This window comes from Culex pipiens, chromosome 2 (assembly GCF_016801865.2).
Source record: "Culex pipiens pallens isolate TS chromosome 2, TS_CPP_V2, whole genome shotgun sequence".
Taxonomy (NCBI): domain Eukaryota; kingdom Metazoa; phylum Arthropoda; class Insecta; order Diptera; family Culicidae; genus Culex; species Culex pipiens.
The window spans coordinates 183,912,722-183,921,394 of NC_068938.1; positions in this window are offsets into that span (position 1 = coordinate 183,912,722).

Consider the following 8,673-nt stretch of genomic DNA (forward strand, 5'->3'; position numbering starts at 1 on the left):
TTTAGTTGCTGAGATATTGCAATGCAAAGGTTGAAAAACAGGAAAATTGATGTTCTCTAAGTCTCACCCAAACAGCCCACCATTTTTAAATGCCGATAATTCAGCAACTTATAGTCCGATTTTCAATGTAAATACATGAAACATTTGTGAAATTTTCCGATCTTTTCAAAAACAATATTTTCAAAAAATTTAAACCAAGACTAACATTTTAAAAGGGCGTAATATTGAATTTTTGGTTCTTTTGAAATGTTATTCTTGATTTGAAAATTTTGAAAATATTGTTTTCGAAAAGATCGGAAAATTTCACAAATGTTTCATATTTTGACATTGAAAATCGGACCATTAGTTGCTGAGATATTGCATTGCAATATCTCAGCAACTAAAGCTCGTATCAACAAAGTCCGAAGAAGCAAAATATAGAGAATTTTCTAAGCTTTTCAAAATTATTTTTTTCAAAAGTGTGCAAACATGTGCACTAATTTAAAAAAATGAAAAACTGCGACTTTTTTCAAAAAAGTCACCTAAATATGGATTTAACTTGAAAACGGTGCACTTTATCAAAATTTTACTAAAGAACTTTTCGATTGCAAATTTGATTTTACATCGAAAAATGAAGTTGAAACATTTTTGCGACCAATATTTCGATTTTTTGAAAAAAAACAGCATTGATTAAAAAATTAATAACTCGCTGAAAGATTTTTTGCACAACCTGGAAATTTCTGAAAAGTTGGCATTTTATGTCCTCTAAAACATATCAAAAAATAAAAAAAATTAAAAATAGTGTTTTTTTGCAAATTAAGTTTTAGTTATAAAAAGTTAAATAAAAAAATCACCAACTTTTTTTACCGTGTATCATTTTTTTCCAGTGTAGTCCATATCCATACCTACAACTTTGCCGAAGACACCAAATCGATCAAAAAATTCCTTCAAAAGATACAGATTTTTGAATTTTCAATGATCATTTTTGTATGGACAGCTGCCAAATTTGTATGGAAAATTATATGAACAAACTAATGATGCAAAATGGCTTCTTTGGGCATACCGAAGCCACCAAAAAAGTTTCAGTCGGATTAAAAAATACAAAAATTAAAATTGAAGAAAAAAGACCGATTTCGTAGAGAATTGCTCTTCTATAATAATAAACTATTTCAATTATTTAGATTAAAACACTGTTCTAAACCACTAACAATACATTGAAGACGATCTTTTCAATATAAATTAGAGTGGTCCAGCCAAAAAGATGTGTGAAATCTGTGGACGAGTAACTTTCGACAAAAAATCCTTGGATGTATTTCCAAACAATTCTACTTCATATCAGATCATTTTTCTCGAATATCCACCGCTTTTCTCTTCCGAAGGACGTTGCTCAGTATAAAAAAAAATGCAAGACCTGAGGAACTGCTCCAAAAGGGTCGGCCAATTTCGGGCCACATCAGGCATGCCGCAAGCCACGGACGGCTTGGCGTTGAAAAGGTGTAACCAGAAGTTGGCTCAGCTGCCAGGGTACTCGCACTCTGTAATTGACACAGTTTTAAGTCAACTGTGTTTGATGAGTGGCTTTTGTCACGCGCAGATCGATTTCGATTTGGGGAGCTTTTCGTTTTTTTGAGGTGGGGGGATGGGTACAGTTAAGTTGAACAGCAGGGTGTGTGGTGAGAGAGGGTAATTTAAGGACTAATGGAAGACAACTGCAACAGCGGTTTGGAAATTGAAGGTTTTAGAGAACTCATTAGAAACGATCAATAAGCTTAATAGCTCATTGAAAAGCATAAATTTGTGTTTGTGTTCATTTTGTTAATTGTTTGGAGCGTTTGGTACGGTATGTCCACACATCCTTCCTCCCCAGTAGATTCTGTGAAATGTGATCCGTTCTCAGAATCCATTCTGCAGTTTACACAACGCAGTAGGGCTGGTCGGCCCTAGCCTTAGTTTGTAAAATAGCAGATTATTCAAATCTATGTTGCATAGAATATCGCTTGAAGTTGCCGAAAAAAGGATTAACTGCACGGAGAGACTGTGCCCAGAAATTTTAACAATTAAAATTGTTGATTTTACTTTCGTAAATTGTAACAAAAACGTACTTGTTACTGTCAATATTCCGTTAAAACAACTAAAATTTAGTATTAATTTACTAACCTGTTTGTTGAAAATGCTAGAGGCAAAAAGCTAACAGATTTCCCGAACTCGAATGAACGTGCTCGACTGTTAGCTTTGGTTTTAGAAAAATCAAGAATTATTTTGGTTGAATATAATTAACAATTGGTTGAATATTTAAAAGATGAACTTGGGTTTGTTTACGTCTGTCATTTGAAGTCAGGATCCGAACGAGAGCGGTCGATTTGTTGAGTTTGTGTTGTTAATTATGAAGTGAGAGGAAAAGTGAAAATTACACTACTTGGCTAATGTTGAAGTGGCAAATCAAAGTGTCGCAACAGGGGAGGTGGAATTGGTGAGTAGGTTTGTTGATGATTTCTTTGCAGGTGATAAACTATGAAGAGCAACAGGACGACCTTCGCCATGAGGACCTCTAATGCGAGTGAGCTGAACACGTTATAAGAATGTTTGATGGAAAGAGAGGGCAGTAGAATGGAGATGCGGGCCAACTCTTTACGGATGGAGCAGCCCGGGCAAATTTAACAAAAATGTTGGTTAATCCAAGTAAGTGTAGGTTTATTTTTGCACAATAATTTATCTAATGTGATTCTTATTAGAAAACTGAATCATTTAAAAGCTTCACGCTTACGACGGATAAAATCTTAATGAAACATTATTTTTTTTCAGAATCATCAATTATAAAATACATAGAAATGCGTACACATGACAACATAAAAAATAGAGATGAAGTAAAATATCAAAAAAAAATATATATATATATATGTAAAATATATAAAAGAAGATAATTATTATTTTGAATGTTTTGTTGCAATACGACTGCTCAATAAACTGGTAAGTTAAACTCAAAATATTTTTTTCAGGATTCGGAGTACGTTGTATAAATAGAACCAAATGCAGTGAAAGTGTGTTGCCAAAAGTAATTGTTAAATTAATGCAAGCTTGGTAAGTAGCATTATTGATTTTTCTTCTTTCCTCATTATAATTACATTTATTTACGTTCCTTTTTACAGTTTATAGCCGAAATTAAGAATTTTGTATTAAATTATCAATAAATTCCAAATGTTTATTTGCATCAAAAGGTTCACTTTGGTGAAAATTCTGTGTCCTGCGACCGTTGTAGATGATGATGACTTATCGGATGATTTCACAGTGACGGTAAGTGAATACAACACTTAATTTTATACAAGATAATAAAAATATAAGCTTAAAACTTGGTGAAATTTTGCTCGGTTTCTATTTTTAAGGAATTCACGAGAAATTTGTAATATGCTTTTTTATTATTTTTTTTAGATTAATGCAATGTAATTTTTTTAAACATTAGTCAAACTTTACATGTTTTATAACAACAGTTAAAAAAAATTGTTTTGATGCTTTTTAACAGTAATTTAACAACTTAATGCAAAAAAAAAACAAAACAGTACAAAACGTTAAATTTTTAGGCAGAATAAATGCGAAAATAAAAAAAACTCAGCATTAATTTGTGAGGCATTATTATAAAATTTACTGCAAATTCAATAAAAATATTGCTAACAACAGCTAATTATTGACTACATGTATGAATATTTTTTTTGTATTCAAGTAAGACATTAGTTAAAATATAGCTAGAAATTCGGCCCAGCCTATATCGTTAGATAATTAAAGAAAATATATATCAACACTTACATAAATTATGTCTAATTAAGAAATGTTTTGTTACAAACCACTAATAATTTGCTGCATGCAAAAATATTTCGGATGATACAACGAAAAAAATTGTTGAAAAATAGTTGAAAAATATATCCCAGCCAGTTTTTAACAGAATATTCCACAATATTTCAGCTGAAAACAAGAAATTTTTAGTTAATTTTCTGAAAAAAATATTCTAGCAGTCGACTGCTAGAATTTTTTTCGGCCATTTAACCAACAAAAAATGCAATTCCAACTATTTTTTTAGTTAATTTTAGTTACTGGTGGTCAGCAATTTCGGGTTAACAAAATCAGCAATCGATTGTTGAAAAAAAGCTGTGTAAAAAATTAACCCATACTTTTAGTTAAATTAACCAAGATTTTCTTAGATTTGCCCCGGCCGGTCTCTCCGTGTGGTTTACTTAATAAAACAAAATGACTGAAAGAAAAAAAATCAGCTTTGTTCAATGTCCTTTGTTGTCAATGTTTCAACCTTCACCTGTCCAATGATTTCCAACAAGTAAAAAAACTTAAAGAATCCCGTTACCTTCGATTTGCTATTTAAGTGCAATAACTTCAGCTCAATTTCCCAAATGCAAAAACCTCAGACCGTTCAGCTGCAACTGCTTTTCGAACTGAATTTTTTTTTTTTTATATTTATTCAAATTTCTTTTCCATGTACATTCATTCAGTTAAAATATTATTGAGTGTCCAATCACAAACGATGACTTTTCACCTCAATTTTAAATACTAGCAACTTTCATTTATTCATGAAATATTGTAGCTTTCGCTATTCAGTGATTTCAAATGTAGGAGGTCCTACATGTACAAAAGAGAAAAGGGATACCTTAAAACTAACTTATAAACTATATAAAGAGCGGATCAATGCAGCTGAAGACTGCAATGATTTTTGTCGAAATGCATCAATTATCTTATTGGACATAACATCCAAAGTGTCAACTTCGGCTAATTGATGAAGTTCACTGGTGCTGAACCAGGGAGGAAGTTTCAGAATCATTTTCAGAATTTTGTTCTGAATCCTCTGAAGTTTTTTCTTCCTGGTTAAGCAACAGCTTGTCCAGATCGGCACAGCATAAAGCATGGCAGGTCTGAAAATTGGTTTATAAATTAACAGTTTATTCTTGAGACAAAGTCTAGAATTCCTGTTTATAAGTGGATACAAACATTTAATATATTTGTTACATTTAACCTGGATACTTTCAATGTGATCCTTGTAAGTAAGGTTTTTGTCAAAACCAAGTCCAAGATATTTCACTTGATCCTCCCACTTTAAATTTACCTCATTCATCTTTATAATGTGATGACTTTTTGGATTAAGAAAATCAGCCCTTGGTTTGTGAGGGAAAATAATAAGTTGAGTTTTTGCAGCATTTGGAGTAATTTTCCATTCTTTCAAATAAGAATTGAAAATATCCAAGCTTTTTTGTAATCTTCTTGTGATGACACGAAGGCTTCTGCCTTTGGCGGAGATGCTTGTGTCATCAGCAAAAAGTGATTTCTGACATCCTGGGGGCAAATCAGGCAAGTCAGAAGTAAAAATATTGTATAAAATTGGACCCAAAATGCTTCCTTGAGGGACGCCAGCACGTACAGGTAGTTGATCAGATTTGCTATTCTGATAACATACCTGGAGAGTACGATCCGTCAAATAATTTTGAATAATTTTCACGATATAAATCGGAAAATTAAACCTTTTCAATTTCGCAATCAAACCTTTATGCCAAACACTGTCAAATGCTTTTTCTATGTCTAGAAGAGCAGCGCCAGTAGAATAGCCCTCAGATTTGTTGCTTCGAATTAAATTTGAAACTCTCAACAACTGATGAGTAGTTGAATGCCCAAGGCGAAATCCAAACTGCTCATCAGCGAAAATTGAATTTTCATTAATGTGCGTCATCATTCTATTAAGAATTATTCTTTCGAATAATTTACTAATAGATGAAAGCAAACTAATGGGCCGATAGCTTGAGGCTTCAGCAGGATTTTTATCCGGTTTCAAAATCGGAATTACTTTGGCATTTTTCCAACTACTGGGAAAATATGCCAAATCAAAACATTTGTTGAAAATTTTGACCAAGCAACTTAAAGTTACTTCTGGTAATTTTTTAATTAAAATGTAAAAAATGCCATCCTCACCAGGGGCTTTCATATTTTTAAATTTTTTGATAATAGATTTTATTTCATTCAGATCTGTATTAAAAACTTCATCTGATGAAAATTCTTGTTCAACAATATTCTGAAATTCTATTGAAATTTGATTTTCAATAGGACTCAAAACATTCAAGTTGAAATTATGAGCACTCTCAAACTGCTGAGCAAGTTTTTGAGCTTTTTCCCCATTAGTTAATAGAATATTATCACCATCTTTTAAAGAAGGGATGGGTTTTTGAGGTTTCTTAAGAACCTTTGAAAGTTTCCAAAAAGGTTTGGAATAAGGTTTAATTTGTTCGACATCTCTTGCGAACTTTTCATTTCGCAGGAGAGTGAATCTGCGGTCAATAACCTTTTGCAAATCTTTTTGAATTCGCTTCAGTGCAGGATCACGAGAACGTTGATACTGTCTTCGGCGAACATTTTTCAGACGAATCAGAAGCTGAAGATCGTCATCAATAATGGGAGAATCAAATTTGACTTGGACTTTAGGAATAGCAATATTCCTAGCATCCAAAATTGCATTAGTTAAAGATTCCAAGGCTGAATCAATATCAGTTTTGGTTTCTAAAACAAAATCATGATTTAAATTATTCTCAATATGATGCTGATACCTGTCCCAATTAGCTTTGTGGTAATTAAACACAGAACTATTGGGTCTGGTAACTGCTTCATGAGAAAGTGAAAAAGTTACTGGGAGGTGATCAGAATCAAAATCAGCATGAGTCACTAAAGGACCACAATACTGACTTTGATTTGTCAACACCAAATCAATTGTTGATGGATTTCTAACAGAAGAAAAGCAAGTTGGCCCATTCGGGTATAAAACCGAATAAAGACCAGAAGTGCAATCTCTGAACAGAATTTTACCATTGGAATTTACTTTTGAATTATTCCAAGATTGGTGTTTGGCATTAAAATCACCGATGATCAAAAATCGAGATCTATGCCGAGTAAGTTTATTCAAATCCCCTTTGAAATAATTTTTATTTTCCCCAGTGCATTGGAATGGCAAATATGCAGCTGCAATCATAATTTTCCCAAAAGAAGTTTCAAGTTCAATGCCCAAACTTTCAATAACTTTTAACTTAAAGTCACGTAACGTGCTATAAGTCATACTACGGTGGATAACTATTGCAACTCCACCGCCATTTCGATTCATTCGGTTATTAGTTATAACTTTATAATCTGGATCACTTTTCAAATAAGTGCCAGTTTTTAAAAATGTTTCGGTTATAACAGCAACATGCACGTTATGAACTCGTAAAAAGTTGAAAAACTCATTTTCTTTCGCTTTTAAAGAGCGAGCATTAAAATTCATAATATTGATGGAATTACTTAGATCCATGATTAAACTTCAGGGTAAGAACAACATCATTCGCAAATTTTAATCCAATCTGGATAGCTTCCATCATGGATGTAGCATTGCTCATTGTTTGAATCAAACCAAACAGTGAGTTTTGCAAAAAAGTCATTTTTTCAAACGTAACATCGCCGAGATCAGAAGATCCCAAAGCGTTGCCAGCAGAAAAATTTTCAAATGAGATTTGAGGTACCTGCCCAATTTCAGAAAGATTGGTAGAGGATTTAAAATTCGTGGATGAACCCGAAACGACGTTAGCATAAGAAATGCCATTGTTGTTACCTAACTTTTCCACGGTAGGGGTATTTCTAGAATTGTTCGAGTGAGACAGCACGAACGTTTGATTTAAAGATGCAGGTACAACCTGACTTTGAGAAAATTTCGGTTTGGATTTCGGCTGATGCTTAGCACGAGAATCCAAAACCTTTTTTCTGATGGGGCAATCCCAAAAATTTGATTTGTGATTTCCACCACAATTTGCACATTTGAATTGGGTGACTTCTTTCACGGGACAGTTGTCCTTGTCGTGAGAAGAGTCCCCGCAAACCATGCATTTTGGAACCATGGCGCAATGATCAGTACCGTGACCGAATGCCTGGCAACGCCGGCACTGGGTCAGATTCTGGCCGTTACCGCCATGTTTCTTAAAATGCTCCCACTTTACCCGTACATGGAACAAAAACTGAACTTTGTCCAAAAGTTTCAAATTGTTGATTTCATTTCTGTTGAAATGAATCAGATAAAATTGTGAAGTCAAACCAAAGCGAGAAATATTCCCGTTTGATTTTTTCTTCATCGGTATTACTTGGGATGGGGCAAAGCCAAGCAACACCTTAAGTTCGTTTTTGATCTCATCCACCGACAAGTCGTTGGAGAGACCTTTCAAGACCGCCTTAAATGGACGAGCATTCTTGGTCTCATACGTGTAGAAATTGTGCTTGTGGTTTTTCAAATAACCAACAAAAGTTTGGTGATCTTGTAAAGATTCCGTCAACAAGCGACATTCTCCTCTTCGACCAAGCTGGAACGAAACTTTCAAATTGCAAGTTTCCTTGCAATTCTTCAGTTGCGTTCGAAAGCTGGCCAAATCGGAGACGGAAGTCACTACAATTGGCGGAGCCTTTACTCGTTTCTCGACGGCAGAAGGCTCAGTACGAGGAGAAGGTTCCTTGTCATCAGTTTCGGATAAAACACCGAAACTGTTTGTCAATGGAATTGGAGGATTGACCTCACATTCAGAATCAGAATCAGACCTCAGAAGAGGCTGTTTTCTTTTTCTGTTTCCGTTAGCCGGTTTAGCGTTCAAACGCTTCACCGACGTAACGATCAAATCTTCAAAAGATTTGCGTTTACCTTTG